At 51.2% G+C, this 15,551-nt stretch overlaps 1 protein-coding gene across 2 annotated transcripts in view; it reads left to right on the top strand.

The window, feature by feature from the left end:
• Positions 1 to 15,551, top strand: part of SMC2 (structural maintenance of chromosomes 2) — a 482,587-nt gene that overhangs the window by 258,297 nt on the left and 208,739 nt on the right. The window lies entirely within an intron of this gene.

Raw genomic sequence — 15,551 nt, forward strand, 5'->3', positions numbered from 1 at the left:
GCAGTTTTAGGACATTTCTGGTGTAGCTAGAAAGTCGAGAATCGGAAACTAGACCTTAGGATAGTCAATACCCTTGTGAGCACCGGAGTACCCAAGTTACCTAGCCCACGGGCTGCGGGTGCATAGGTGTGAACTTGCGTCGGGTTTCGTCGTGGACTTCTATGGATGCCTGAAGGAAAGTTGCTGACAGGCAGTCAGTGAAGAGTGTCCGGTGGATCCCAAGGCTGGGATCAAGAAGGAAGGATACCTGCAAGCAGAAGGGACAGAGTCTGGGTCACTAGCCAGTGACAACGTGGAACCAGGAAGGAACCAGGCGATGTCGTGAAGATGCAGGTGAAGAGGTGAAGCTTGTCGCTGCAGCCGCGGGTACCAGGAGACGTCGAGGACGACCAGGACCAGGAGGCGAGCTGTCCCACGAAGACTCTTGCTGTCGGCGGCGTCGAAGTCGAACTAGGACTCACCAAGCCTTGGCAAGCGGAACCCACGGAGAATGGAGGACTTGCTTCTGGTGCAGACCAGGAAGGTCTGGGGTGCTTCTCTTTTGCAGAGGAGCAGGAGCCAGTCTAGAGGAGCCAAACCAGCAGTGGAAATTCAAAGGTGTGTCGTCGCAAAGGCCGCTAGCCAACGGGCAAGCAACCGGACACACGCGGCAAGCAGGAAAATGCAGAAGGGCCCCACGCAGGACTCGTCGAGTGTGGGGGGCTGATCTTCGGTGCAGGTGGGGGTTGGGGCTTCTCAATCCCCGGGGCACAACTTCGAGGGTACCTCAGAAGCTGCGCTGGAAGATACTCGCCACTTTTCCCAGGTAGCCGGTCCCACGTCTCTCGTCGCCTCCACGGATCTCAGCTCGGCTGTGGATGTGGATCAGGGTCGGAGAAGTCTGTAAGTCAAGGCTCTGGTCAGGCTCTGCAGTCGGTCCCTCGTAGAACTTCAGCAAAGGGTAAGTCTCTTGATGGTGCCTGTTTGCACAGGGTAGCCACTCCTTGGCCACAAGGGAGATTCTTCAGTCTTCTTTCATCGAATGTCGAAGGTCCAGAGTTTCTGTTCAAGTTGCAGGTTCAGGATAATCTAATCTCCTGGGGCCCAGCTACCACACTTATACTAATCTGGGGGGGCTGGGTTGCCTGCTAGGTCACGCCTTATGGGTGGGACCTGGGAGGGGGTTGTTACACCCCCCTTCCCTTTGTCCAGCTTCGCGCCAGGACTGGGGCCGGAGTGCCCCAGCACCGGTTTTAACTGGACTATGCATGAGACACCTTGTGTGCCCCAGGCATGTCTCATTCCTTTCAGCCCTCCCTGCCCCAATACACTAAAGTCTGTCTGGGGAGGTGCTAGCACCTCCCCAAGCAGGAAACCTATTGTCCAAGCCTCCCTTGCCGGGATCACTCCCAGCAGCAGGAGGTCAGACTCGTGTCTGTGGCAGCAGCATCCATTTTGTGATGCTGAGGCTTTGGTTAGAGTTAAACAGCAAAGTAGGATTTTAACATCTCTCCCTCTAGAAGGGAGGAATAATATCCTCATCACCAGAAATGGTATGGGGGTATTATTCCCAAGTGTTAGACACCTTACACGACATGTTTTGAAAGCCAAACCATAGTTACCATAACCGTTTAAGATTATAAGGCACAGGGGAGGAGCCTAGCGCTTGACCAAGATGGCCGCGTGAGCTAAGAGCTCCCGAGACCCTCGCGCCCTCCGTCGACTATCCTGTCTCAAATCCTGGTGGTATGCATGGCATCGTGTTGCTGAGTTGGCAGGGAGCCGATTGATGCCACCCGTGGTCGGATCGCCCATCGGGAACTGGACTTATGCCTGGCGGAGGATCGCGGCCTGTCCCCCGGTGATGCCAGGGGACTGAGTTGGCAGGAAGCCCGGCTCCTAGTTGATCAACAACGGCCAGGCGAGGCGTGAACGGTCGGACGGAGGTCCCCGCTCTTTCACTTTCGATTTCGTTTCCTTTGTCTGCCCGGACACTGGAGAGCTCTGGGTGGCTTTATTACCCCTAGGTCGCTCTGCGGGCTACTCTGGCAGCATAAGGCAGAACTGTACACTCCTTCTCCCTCTCTCAGAGAGGGATCAGCCTTGATTGCACGGGCCTGCCCGGAGCCCACTATGTCGGGCAAGGCAGAAGGGGATCGGCTGAAGACCAAGACTACCAGGCGGGGACCGTATACCCAAGCCAATAGCATGGACCGCTACGCTCTCCAGAAAGCATCACCGAGTGGATCGAGCCAGGCGCCGGAGGCCCAGAAGGAGGACTCGCCCGTGGCACCGGAGCTCTCCCTTCAGGATGTCATGGGCGCGCTCGACGGGATGCAGACCTCGATGGGGAGACAGTTCGAGGCCCTGGCGCATAAGGTGGATGCCATCCTGGTGGATGTCAACCTGATCCGCTCGGACCTGGGCAAGACGAACGAGCGTGTTAAGAGCCTGGACCTTAAGACCACGGGCCTCACTGACGATGTTGCGGAGCTTCAGACCGAGGTCCGTAAGCTAAGGACCGAGAGTGACCTCGTCGCCCGCCGGCTGGAGGATTTCGAGAGCCGGGCCAGGCGCAACAACGTGCGCGTCATCGGGGTCCCGGAGTCCTCGGATGAGGCATCGGTGGACCTGCTCGTTGAGGATTTGATCCTTAACCACCTAAAGCCGAGGGGCCTTGGAAAGTTCTTTGCTGTGGAGAGGGCCCATAGGGTGCCGGGTGGGCGACCCAAGGCGGGTGCCCCGCCAAGGCCGATTGTCGCCCGGCTCTTCCACTTCCGAGACCGGGACGCTATCCTGCAAGCATCGAGGGTGGCGGGCCCAGTTCCCTTCCAGAATGCATCGGTTAATTTTTATCCGGACTTCACTCAGCAGGTACAGAGACAGAGTTTCCTGGGGGTGAAGCGGAGGCTTCGGGAACTGGATCTGAAGTATGCCATGCTTTTCCCTGCCAAACTACGGGTGGTGCACGAAGACCGGACATTCTTCTTTGACTCTCCTGTTATGGCCGACGAATGGCTGGACGCTTTGCCCCGGCGTAGGACGGGAGCCGACACGGCTGAGCATGGAGATAGTGGCCGGGATGGACAGGGCTGACATCTTCGTGCCGACCTGACTTGCTTTGGCTATACTTGGGAACTTGAAATGAGTGCAGTAACTGTGGAGGGTTGCGGGAGGACGAGGGGTGCTCTTTTTCCTCCCATAGGGTACTTTTTGTAGATTTTTTGGTTTTGTGGGGCGACAGGCACACTGCGAGTTGGGGGGGCTTTGTAAGCTGCTGCAGGGGTGCAGGGTGGGGGGAGTTGCGGGGATTTGGAGTTTGTTGCTGGGGGGTTTATTTCTGCAAGGCATGATGATTATCCTTAGGACTGTTCCATGGTGGCTCCTCGGGTGTGGGGTGGGCCTCTTCCCGTTTGAGGATGGGGGGTAGAGGCTTAAATGTTATAAGCTGGAATGTTAATGGTTTGGGGGATCGTATCAAGAGGGGGATTGTTTTGCAATTTTTGAAACGCTCGATGCCTGATGTTGCCCTGCTGCAGGAGACGCACCTCATAGGCAATACGTGCTATGCCTTGAATAGGAAGGGGTATAAATTTGTTGCACACTCGGGATTCTCTTCTGGGTCCAGGGGTGTGGGTATCCTGGTCAGGGCATCGTTGCCTTTTGAGGTGGACTCCACCATTGTTGACGATAGGGGGAGGTTTGTGGCGGTAGCGGGGCGGTGGGAAGGAAGAATTTTGGTTTTGGTTTCGGTCTATGTCCCGCCTGCCCTGCAGGCCTCCACATTTGCTGATCTGGGCAGGGCTTTGCTGACTCTCCCGGGGGGTACGCTGGTAGTGGGAGGGGATTTCAACGCTGTAGGCTCCGGACTGTTGGATAGATATCCGCCCAGGGATACAGGGGGGGCTCAGAAATGGCTTCCAGACTTCCTGGACACGTTCGGTCTTATAGACTGCTGGAGGCTCCGGCACCCCACACAGAGTCAATATACATTTCACTCCGGTGCGCATGGTAGCCTCTCCAGGATTGACTACCTGCTCATTCTGGCCGCGCACGCCTCGTTGGTCTCCGAGGCGAGGCACATGGCACGCGGTATCTCTGACCACTCACCAGTGTGGATCCGGCTGGATCTAGGTCGGGAGGGAGGAGGGAGGGTGGCCCCCATTAACCCATGGTACTTCCGAGACCCCAAGATGCGCAGCGCCCTGGTAAAGAAGGTAGATAACTACTTCAAGGACAATCTGGGAACCGTGGACTCGGCGGTCTCGCTGTGGGAAGCTTTTAAGACCGTGCTTCGGGGGGGAAGCCCTCTCCCTTGTGGTGGCTGCCAAGAGTCGGAGGGATGGCGAGGTACGGCAGGTAGAGGAGGAGATCGCGGCCCTTGAGGGGGCCATGGAGGAGGGGGTTACGGAGTCCTCGCTGCATGAGCTTTGCCTGAAGCAGACGGAATATAGGGACCTGGTGACAGACGCCGCTAAGACCCTCAGTAGGGAACAACAGGGCCGCCTGTATGACGTCGGTGATAAGGCAGGGAAACTCCTGGCGTGGTTGGACAGGAAAGAACGGGTCAATAGAGTGGTGCCGGAGTTGATGGGTGAGAACGGGGAGGCGATTGTGGAACCTGAGGGGATTGTGAAGTGTTTTGCGGAGTACTTTCGTGGGGTTTATTCCTCTGTATCGGACAGGCCGCCCGGGGACTCGGCTGATCTCCTCCGTGATATCGAGCTGCCCTGCCTCTCTGACATAGATAGGGACGATTTGGATGGTGACATAACGGTCGACGAGGTGGCGGGGGCTATCCGTGCATTACACCCGGGTAAGGCCTCTGGCCCGAACGGATTGCCGATAGATCTGTATAAGCTGTTCCCGGATAGAGTTGCCCCCCACCTGCGCACCATGTTTTTGGAGGCGCGGGGGGACGGGATCCTTCCGTTGGATCAGCGGCTGGCGTCGATCGTGGTCATACATAAAGAGGGTAAGCCTCGGGATAGGTGCGCCTCCTATCGGCCCATCTCGCTCCTCAACGCTGAGCCGAAAATTCTGGCTAAACTCCTGGCGACCCGTTTGATTAGAGTACTTGGCGACTTGGTCCACCCTGATCAATCCGGCTTCATTCCGCACCGAAACACGGCACTAAACCTTAGGCGTCTTCATGGCGTCATCGCCAGGGCGGACACGCTGCAGGAACCGGCGATTGTGGCGTCCCTTGACGCCACGATGGCCTTTGACACGGTGGAGTGGGCATACTTATGGGCCGTGTTGGCTAAGTTTGGTTTTGGACGCGGTTTTGTGAGTTGGGTCAGGTTGCTGTTCGAGGGGCCGCTAGCGAATGTGGTGGTGAATGGTCGGGCATCTACTCCGTTTCAGCTTGGTAGGGGTACCCGGCAGGGTTGCCCCCTGTCGCCTTTGTTGTTTGCCCTCGCCCTTGAACCGTTGGCTGCATGGATACGTTGGCACCCGGAAATACGGGGCCTCCGGTGGTCACCCGATCACGAGGACCGTATCTCGCTCTACGCCGACGATATCCTGTTATACCTTGCCTCACCTAAGAAGTCGCTTATTGTGGTTTGTGACGTACTTGCATCATTCGGAAGGAACTCGGGGCTCGTCATTAATTGGGGCAAATCGTACTTGTACGTTCTTAGTGGCGAGGTCCCACCGATCCCTAGAACGTGTGCGATACAGGTCGCCCAGCAGGGTTTCGTGTACTTGGGGATCTTTATATCCATGGACCCTGCGGTGCGCCATGAGAAGAACCTGCTCCCCCCCTTGGCACGCTTGAGGCGTGATGTGGAAGGTTGGCGGCGGCTGCCGCTCTCCCTCGTTGGGCGTGCGGCCCTGTTCAAAATGATGTCTCTTCCCCGCTTCCTCTACGCCCTCCAGAACACCTTGGACTGGGTACCAGCCAAATACTTTCGGGAGGTCGAAGGCCTCCAACGGACGTTGCTGTGGGATGGGCGGCCGCGAATAGCCATCGCAAAATTGACGCTCCCATGGTATGATGGGGGCATTGCGCTCCCAGACATCCGACGGTACTACTGGGCCACGCAGCTGAGCGCGATCAACCATGGGTTTTATGGCCCCGCCCTCAGCCCTGGATATGCCATGGACAGGTGGTTGCTACGTGGTGGCAACTACTACAGGGCGTTGTATTCGCGGTCCCTGGATTCGTCCCTCACGGGGCCCACGGGTGTGGCAGTGCGTGTGTGGAAGATGGCGACTGACTCGTTGGGCTGGAAGGACAGACTCACCCTCGCTACCCCATTGTTTGAGTCGGAGAGGTTGGGGAGGCTCAGGCACACGAAGGGATTTGACAAGTGGGACCTGATAGGTATATCTAAAGTGGGAGATGTGCTACATAAGGGGAGGGTGAAGTCCTTTGAGGAGTTGCAGACTGAGTATGAGCTGGGGCCCTCCGAGTATTTTAGGTATATCCAGCTGCGCCACGCCCTTCGATCAGTCCTCGTGGAGGGTGAGAAGGTGCCGGAGTCCTCTCCCCTTGAGGACCGGGTCCTTGATGGTCACATGCCCGAGAGCACGATCTCTCTTATATACAAGAAATTGATCAACGTCCGGGCAGACCTGCTTTCGGGGCTGAGAGACCAGTGGACTAGGGATGGCCTTGAGTTGGATAATGAGGACTGGCAGTCAGCGGTTTCTTCCCCTAAGGAGGTGGCGATCCCGTCGCGCCTGAGGCTGGTGCAGCTTAAAATACTGCACCGGGTCTATGTGACGGGGCCGCGGCTGGTCCACATGGGTTTCTCAGAGGACGGCCTGTGCAGGAGGGGATGTGGTTTGGTGGGTACTTTCCTTCACATCATTTGGGAGTGTGGTGTCATTGTGGAGTTTTGGAGGAGAGTCCATGCAGTTATGGGGGAGGTGACGGGCAGTTCAGTGCAGCCGGAGGCGCGGTGTTGCCTCCTGAACGTCTGGGGGCCCACTGACCTTGATGAGGCGCAGACCCAATGGGTGACCCTGGGTAACATGATCGCTAAAAGGGACATTGCGCGTTTGTGGGGCTCCTCGGGGCCCCCCACACTAACCGCGTGGAAAGAGAACATGGACTGGAGCATGTTTAGGGAGAAGACGGTCTATTGCTCCAGAGGTCGCCCCCGGAAATGGCACGCCATCTGGGGGCGGTGGAACCAATACAGGGGGGGAATATGTCTTGCCCCTGATCTGGACCCGCCCGAGGAACAGCTTTCCCCCTGACCCTCTTTCCAGCATAGCTCGGTTTTAGGTACCGTTTTGGGCTTCTGCTGTCCCCCTTCTTCCTCCGTACATTGTCTTGTAATTAGTAGAAGAGTGGGGTCCGGCCTCCCCTGGGGGCTTTCACCATGGGTTTTCACTGTTTCTTGCCTTGCTGGGGTTTGTTGTGAGTTTTTCTGTGTTTATTTAAAATTGGACCTTTTGCACTAATCCTTGTACTGTACTGGGGACACATCACTGTATCTGACTCTCCATGCTGCCGAACCTCCGGGCTGTCGGCTGAATAGCTGTGTCCTGATTTTTGAAATAAAGGTTTTCAAAAAAAATAAAAAAAAAATAAAAAAAAGATTATAAGGCACTTTAAGAGTATATGGTAGGCTATATCATAGAACAGCTATAAGGACATGGTTCCAAAAGCTGCAGACAGGCTCAGCTCATGCTAGAGCACCATCTCACATGTTACCAAGCACTCTGCCTCCAGGATTGTTAAGGCCTGCCATAGGAGTGGCTGATAGGTACACATGTGTCTATATATAAGGGTAAATATAGGTATACTATATCTAAGCAAGGGGTGATTACACAACCTTGCCCCAGCTGAGTGATCAGCCAGTTGTGTCTGATTGGAAGGCCAGACCAGGGGTGGCGTAATACATGCTGCAGCCCCTGGGAGGCCTATGGTACACCTATGCCCTGGGTACCTAGGGTACACTGTACAGGGTCCAATAAGGTGATCCTTACCAATTGTGTATGTACCTAGGGTACATGGAGTCCATTTTAAGGAGAGAGCAGACAGCCTGAGACCCTGAATGGCAGGATCTCAGGCCAACTAAGTCGAAAAACCAGCTAGACACTAGGCAAAAAGTTGGGGGTAACCATAGTCAGATATCCATCTTCCTACAGCCATCATGTCTGCCTGGAATTCAGTGAGGTGCAGGCTGTCGCCCTATTTTCATTACCTTCTTTCCAGGCAAGTTGGATGACTTATAGGAAAATGTTATAAGATTCCATCTCTATATTAATTGGTACTGCTATTCTTCATCGATATCAGCATAGCTTTTCGCCTCAATGACTTGGAAAAAATAGAGAGAAACCGAAGATGCTATGCCTGGGCGGGCGCTTTAATGCCTTGGCGGTGGCATCTGACGTCCTTTTCAGTGCCATCTGAATCCAGCACCCTCTATGGGCAACTTTGTTGCGTTGACGTTTCCGGCTCCTGCCGGACACCTGAGGATTGTTCTACAGGTGGGGAATCTGCAGGTATAGAGTATACACCAGAAAGATTGTTACTGCAAGTAACTATTATTACAGACAATACTGAGAAGCCCTATACAGTGTACTGAGAAATCTTCACCTGCGAAGATAGAGGACTGCTTTTCAGAGTGTATTTGACTAGTACAAACTTGTACTTCAGTGATGTTGTACACTAACGATACATTACCATGGCAGTCTCTAGCAACGCAGTATTATCCATGGTTGCGCACGCTTTGTTTTTCCATGAATGTTCAGTTCAAATTGTTAACATTGTGCATGATTCTCTTGAATTTTTGACTTTCTTTCAATTATCCTCCCCACATACTGGTTGCTCAAATCTAGCAACTTAAATGTGTAAAAAAAAAAAAAAAAAGGCCAAGATGTCAACTTATCACCCTAAAAAATGTTTTTCGGGGTGTCGTGGAACTTTATACTCTTTCAGGGTGTTAGTCTGCAATTAAACTTGGGCAACTATAGGGTAGACACTACTTTCCTTCTCTGCATCATCGATTAATCTCACCTTGAGAGGTGGTTCACCCTACAAAGTGGTCAAGCTTCAAATCTTGTTCAGAGGAAGTTCAGCGCTATGGGTGGGAGATGCATTTTATGTATCGAGTGGGGACGCCAAGGCTGGTGTACGATGTTAGTGCCAGATAACAGGCTAAATGAATTTCTAGCTTTATCACAAAATCATGAGTTGATAGCAGTTGCGATTTTTGTTGCTGGTATTTTACCTTTGAGGTCATCAAAAGTGGCATACGTTACTAATCAGACAAGATACCAGCATTTTTTTTGGCAATTGGTTAAGAAGACAATAGAATAAATGTTAGAAGGCAGGAGATTTGATACATGCTATCAAATGCGTTAGCCACTAATTGGCAAATTCATTGTCATCGTAGTTTTTATTTTAAAATGTTACTTGCCTAATGTTGTTGCAAGCATAGTTGTCCCACTGTTGATTGTATTTTATATGTATAAGTGCAATACACAAAGCTAAAAAGAAAAGTGTTGTAAAATTGAAAAGAAATTATTTTAAGCATTGTAAAATACATTTGAATAAAGACACTATCCGGTTAACTAGATAGAGGTATGGCCTTCAAATAGAATAAAGTGCAGATACAAATAAGCAAAAAAGTGAAAAAGAGCAGTGCATCCTGTGAAGTGTATATATTTGTTTAAAATTCCTCTTCTTTCCCGTTGTTTGGTGCAATATGCTTGTTCTGAAGGCAATCGTTACGCCGCAGGTTTTGCTTGAAGGAAATATCTGTTCACATTTTTTTACTGCCGTAAAAAAAACAAATGTATAATTATGTTCTATTATGTTTTTTTCAGATATCGTCAACTAAAACAGCAATGGGAAATGAAGTCTGAAGAAGCTGACTTGCTACAGACTAAATTGCAGCAAAGTTCCTATCACAAGCAACAGGAGGAACTTGAGACACTCAAGAAAACAATTGGTAACATGAGTGTATTATTACATTGTTAAATGTTTCAAGCATGCATTTTATGGACTTTAATGTTAACCCCAAAGATGGGGCAGTTAAAGGCATATTGACTTTCTAGGTGTGTATATTAACACACGTAAGGCAGATTCACAGAGGTTATAGGTAAATCCCAAGACATTGTGATTTGGTGCAACTGAGATTCTTGATATATCTGTAACATGTATTCCTGTTCCATCGGATTGTTCAGAAGTCCCTTGAACTTTCAACAGAATCACCTGTTGCGCAAGAATTCTGGTTGATTGTAAAAGTTGATGCACCAAAATGTCTAAGTGTATTGGAACAAAATAATGTACCCTCTTCTTAATGTGTTTTGCACTAGCTGCATCTGAACCTATTTTTTTTTTTTTTATAGAGGAGAGCAAATGTCTTCCAGCTATACTTTTGAGGAGCTAGAGTGTGGCAGCGGACCTCTATTTAGTCTAAGTTTCTAATGTATTCTGGTTGCGAAACTTCATGATCTGTGCCTCAGTATTTATCATAAGTCTTATTACATTAAACTTTTAAATAATTAGATGAAACTTTGTGATTTCAGAGGAAAGTGAAGAAACGCTCAAGAAAACAAAGGAGGTTCAAAAAAAGGCAGAGGAAAAATATAAAGTCTTGGAGAATAAGATGAAAAATGCTGAAGCCGAGCGAGAGAAAGAACTGAAAGAAGCTCAGCAAAAAGTTGATGCAGCAAAGAAAAAAGCAGATGCCTTCAGCAAAAAATTTAAGGAAAAGCAGCAGGTAAAGATAAAAAATAAATGTGAAAGAGGAGTAATAGTTGACCAAGTGTGTCAACTAAGTGACTTAGTAAGGGGTGTTTTTTTCTTACATTCTCATCTTGTTTTGATATATCCTGCTGGATGGGCTCAAAGTCTTAAACTGATCTGGATGCTGAAACCATTTGTGAGGAAAATACCCCTATTTGGGTTGTCATCTCCATATTTTGCTGAATTTTACTGCTGGTCTTTTGACTCTGCACACTGGGGCACTGCTGTCCAGTTCCGAGTGTATGTGCTCTGACCTCTAAACATGTAGAAATTGCTTAATCCTTGATTGGTGTATTTAACTCTCCTATATGGTGTAGGAAAGTGCCCCTTTTTGACATGGTCACCCCCACTTTTTGCCTCATATTTGATGTGATGTTGACTGGAAATGCACTGGGTCCTGCTAACCAGGTCCCCAGTGCCTCATCTCTTTCCCAGAACTGTGCAGTTGTACCCTTTAACACTCCCTGCAAGTCCCTAGTAAGTTGTACCCCTGGTACACAGAGCAAGGAGGCTAATGAGGGTCCCGAAGGCTGCAGCATGTATTGGGCCACCCTAAGGGACCCCTAGCCATACACCCAGAGACTGCCACTTCAGGCTGCGTGTCGTGGTGCATACAAAAGTGAAAAGCCCGCATGGCACACATCCCTGTGTGCCATGCCTACGGACACTGCATGCAGTATAGGTATGTCACCCCTACAGCAGGCCTAACCGCCCTAAGGCAGGGTACACTATACTATATGTTTGGGCATTTCTACATGAGCTGATATGCCCTTAAGCTGGTCAGTTCAATTACTGCCAGTACAAGTGATCAGGGAAGCCATTTAAAAACATGTACTGGACACTGGTAAAAACGAGTTCCCCAGCTACATGATGGTTTCACTGAAAACAGATGTTTGATATCAAACATCTCATATTAATAAGCCCACACTGATTTCTTTGTTTGGATTTATTAGTACATGCACCCAGAGGGCACCTTAAAAGTGCCCCTGAAAACCTTCCAACTACTGGTGTGCTTCCTGAATGGTCTTAGCCAGCCTGCTTCTGGAGACTAATTTCTGACCCCAGGGGTGAGGCTCTTTGTTCTCAGGAGGCCAAGAACAAAGTCTTCCTGGGCAGAGGGTGTGTACTGCTTGACCAGGGCCTGTTTGGCGCCTGGCAAGGCGGGCAAATTAGGAGTTAGAAAGGTGTGTTCACCTTCAGGCTGGTTACACCCTCAAGGTGGGCTACCTGAAGTAAAGATGACATTTCAGAGACTGCCATCTTTGTGATGGCAAACGTAGGAATTCTGGGACTGGGTTACGCCCACTTCCCACAGGAAGTGTTCATATAGAAGGCGTAGTGACCCGATAAGGAAAGTAGCCCATTGGCTCCTACCCTACCCTAATGCCCCTAAATCCGGTATTTAGGGGAGCTCCTGGCACCAAGATATCGGATCCCGCCAACATGAAAGAAGATCATGACAGATGTGAAGAGTTGCAAGAGTCAAGAACAGAAGAACCAGCAACTAGCTTGGCGCCAACCCTGCTGGCCTGTCTGCTGACTTCAACTATTGCCCCAAAAGACGACCTGTCCTGCTGCTGTTGCATCTTCAAAGCCTGGGAGAACAGCCAGCACTTCGCCCAAGAACTATGAACTCCTGTGAAACAGTGGAGCCGCTCCCCTGCACCTTGCAGTTACCAAGCAAGAACTGTGAGGCTAAAAGACCACGAAAGCCTGACGCTTGTAAGCACCACTGCACCCGAGCAACGGTGCCAATGTGGTCCCTAGACCCTCCAGACTCGAAACACACCTTCAGTTTCCACACTGTAGACCTCTCAACGCTGCCTGCAACCTCTGGTTTTCCGGCCCAGTCTACCACTACTGCTCCAGGTGATCAAAACCTAATCCTAATGACACCCCTCCTCCTGCCTCCCCTGGCCCATGGAGAAGAGGACCAAAGATGTCCCCATATGCCTGAGCATCGTGAGGCCTGAGCCCCCCTGTTTGTTCAGCCCGACCGGCCTCGTAGTCCAAACCAACTTACCCTTTTTATTATAAGACCGATCCCCATAGACTAACATTGGGCACCAGACGCTGTATTGCACCTCTGCACCTGGCCACTCTAGTGCCGCTGGAGGTGACCTGCTGGTGCTGCCTTGGACCTTGCCCCATACTCCCCTTAAGTCCAGGAGGTTGGTCTCATAAGTCGCTGTATTTTACCTGTATGCCTCATTTGATTTTCCTCCCATAGGATAACATTGCAGCCTCTGAAAAATGCAGTGTCGACATTTGAATTTCTAAAGTATTTCTTTCTTGAAACTTACCTGATCGTATTGGTTCTGTTGCCTAAATATATATAAAGAGACATGTTAATTCTATAAATTGGTGTGGGTCATCTTTTTGAGTTGTGTGCATCATTTGACTGTGTATTTTGCAGATGTCTAGCACTCGTCTCTGATAAGCCGAAGGCTGCACGACCACATTGCCCCCTAGATGAGCACCTTGGGATTGCTAGAGCAAGCCCTTGTCCACTCATAAGGGAATACCTGGACTTTTTGCATTGTATACCTCTTTCTGATGGATACATCTGCCAGTGGATTCCTCACCTTGTGGATATCCCCTGCGCCAGCAACATTCGGAAACTTTTGTAGCTCTCCACGCCGACGAGGACAACGTCACAGAAGCACGGCTCCGCTCGCAGCTCCGCTGACGTCACTGGATCCATAAGACCACCTCGTTGGCGTGATGACGTCAGTTCCCTTTTTTCCGCGCCGTCGACGCTAACGGTTTTCTGGGACTCTCCGTAGCTTTGGCTAGTTATTTTGTGTTTCTGCTGGTGTTTCTCTTTCTTCTTGCTTCTTGTTTAGATGTCGACAAAGGTCCGGATTAAAGCCATGTATGGAGTGCGGTAAGCACATGTCCATCACGAATCTGCACGAGGACTGTCTGGTGCCGGTCGTCGGATCACGACGTCGAGGGATGCTCTTGCTGTCGAAAGATGAGTACTAAGGCCTTAAAAGAAAGGGAAGCCAAGTTATTTATTGCTAGGATGAAAAAAGAGTTGAGGTTGAAGACGCTCCAGATCGAGGTCGGCGTCGAAGTTGATGTCGGGGAATGCTTCTAAGTCCAGGAAGCACAAAAAGAAGAAGAGGCATGGTTCTCGACACCGTTCGGATAAGGAAGCGGCTCCGAGATAGACTTCGCCTACTCGACGTCGTAAGGACTATGTTTCTCCCTCTCCTGTCTCAAATCCTGCCTCTCCTGTTTGCCTGACCTCGCCTGCGGCTTCACCGGAGCACTCTCCGGCTCCATCTCAGACGCCGGCACATTCTCCAGCTCCAGTTGAAGAAGCTTCTGATGAGTGTTCGACTCCACTGGCTCCACCGTCGGCGCCGATTGGCCCGAGTCCGATTATGCCTCAATCTGAGCCATATCCCCCCTTTCCAGGCCCGGGACAAGACCCATCGCATTATTTGAATGCAATGTATGGAGTCTTCACTAGAGCGATGTACCCCTCTGGAGCACCTTCGGGTCCCATGGATCCAATGGCTTTTAATCTGGGGGTTCCTCAAGCCTACGCTCAGGCTCCATTTAAGCCTTTTTTCCCGGCGCCGCCGTCTTGGCATTTCCAGGCGCAGAGGATATCGACGCCGCTCCCATCTTTACCGGCTCCAGCTCGACCTCGTTCGACTCCGGCTGCTCCTCCGGATCCATGTTCGACGCCGGCTCCGGCGCCGTCTGAGTCTGTTGCGGCACCGACGACGCCGGTTCTGAGGATTAGGTCCAGGCGAGAAGCTCAGAGTCCTGGAAGAGCAAAGGTTCCAGGCTGAAGAGATGGAAGAGGGTGAGCTCATGGAGTCGGATGACTTGTTTGAAGAGCTGAAGGAGACTAGTGGCCTGGATTTGTCACCAGAGTGGGAGATTACTCCTTTAGCCGATACTCCCTCTAAAGATGTGGCTCCCTACCACACGGTCATTAGAAAAGCAGCGGAGCTTTTGGATCTACAGCTGCCAACTGCTGAATTCAAGCCTAACATTCTCACTGAGCTTTTACATTCTCCCTCCACCGTGACAGAGCCCTTACTACCATTAAATGAGGCCATCACTGAACCAGTCATGAAGGTATGGCGAAAGCCCTTTTCAGCTCCTGCGGTCTCTAAAACTGTGGCTAGAAGGTACAGGGTGGCTCCAGGTGATCCAGACTTTCTTACTTCTCATCCTTCTCCGGAAAGACTGGTGGTTCAGGCTGCTTGCTCGAAGAGGTCTTCAGGTGCCTTTCCACAGGTCCCTAGTGAAAGGGATGCTAAAAAACTCGACCAATCAGCAAAGAAAGTCTTCTCCTCGGCCAGTATGGCCTTAAAGTCGACAAATGCCACCTGTCTCTTGGGGCGTTGTATCCATGCTCTCATGGATTCCGCTAAGCAACTGGCCCCTAAGTTATCAGAGGAGGACAGGCAGAACTTTAATGAGGGGCTGTCAGACACTCAGGCGGCTGCGCGTCAGGTTATCCAGAGTGGCCTGGACACTGCTGACTCTGTCGCCAGAATTATGGGCTCCTCGGTTGCCACAAGAAGTGCGTGGCTGAAATCATCTGAGTTCTCCCCTGATGTGCAGGCAACGCTTCCTGACCTGCCTTTTGACGGTTCTGGGCTTTTTGGTAAAAAGGCTGATGCTGCATTAGAGGGATTTAACGAAAGCAAAGCCACGGCCAAATCTCTGGGTCTGCAGACACAGCCTAGGGGTTCTTTTAGGAGATACAGAGGCTTTGGAAGGTCGTCCTTTCGGACCTACAGGCAGCAGCAGCAACAACAACAGCAACAGAACACCCTGTATAAGAGCTACAGGGGCAGGATCAGAGGTCGTACTTGAGGTCGGC

This window comes from Triturus cristatus, chromosome 2_2 (genome assembly GCF_964204655.1).
Source record: "Triturus cristatus chromosome 2_2, aTriCri1.1, whole genome shotgun sequence".
Classification (NCBI taxonomy): domain Eukaryota; kingdom Metazoa; phylum Chordata; class Amphibia; order Caudata; family Salamandridae; genus Triturus; species Triturus cristatus.